Source organism: Orycteropus afer, unplaced genomic scaffold, assembly GCF_000298275.1.
Source record: "Orycteropus afer afer isolate SDZICR_OR568_19922 unplaced genomic scaffold, OryAfe1.0 scaffold00269, whole genome shotgun sequence".
NCBI lineage: Eukaryota > Metazoa > Chordata > Mammalia > Tubulidentata > Orycteropodidae > Orycteropus > Orycteropus afer.
In genome coordinates this window covers 1897670-1898505 of record NW_006921856.1, presented here as the reverse complement: position 1 = coordinate 1898505, position 836 = coordinate 1897670, and positions in this window count along the sequence as shown.

Here is an 836-nt window from a genome sequence, read left to right as displayed (position 1 = left end):
AAGAAGGCAATGGGATGGTATATATAAAACCCTGAAAGAGAAAAATTTTCAACCAAGAATTATATACCTGGCAAAATTGTCCCTCAATATGATGGTGAAATTAGGAGGTTTCCAGATAAGCAGAAACTAAGGGAATTTGTTAAAATCACACCAACCTTACAAGAGATGCTAAAGGGAATCTTTTGAACAGAGAACCAAAAATAGCAAATAACAACCGACCATTAATGCACAAGATGACATAACACAGAAACCACAGCTATGGACATATCTAAAGTAAAATGAGCTTATAAGATTGTAAACAGGGAACCAGAGACATCAATTGGCAAGTGAGGAAAACTACAAACAAAAAGAGGGACAAGACTGTGTAGTTACAGAACTTCTAAATGGTGAGGCAGTTAAGAGAGTTGCAAGATAGAATGGACTGTTACATTATTCTGTGTGAAATAAGTCAATCACAAAAAAGACAAATATTGTATTAGTCCATTATTGTAAAAGTTAGGGAAATGTTTATCTATAGAAGGAAATTTTCTTTGTTGGTTACCCGGGGTGGGAGAGGAGGGGAGACAACCCTGTTAGATAGATAGAGATAAGTATTGATTTGGGTGAAGAGAAGGGCAATGTACCAAATGTGACTGACTAATATGGCACCATTGAGGATGAGAAAGACATAGAGAGGTACATGGGAGGTACAGACAACAAATAGGAACCCTTTTGCACGTACAGTACTGCATTGTCAGTGAAGGCAAACATGGGTATATGGGTGGATAGATGGGTGCAGAGGCTAAATGATTAGGTATGTCTATGAAAGGGGGAGGGTATGCAAGAACATATATAGG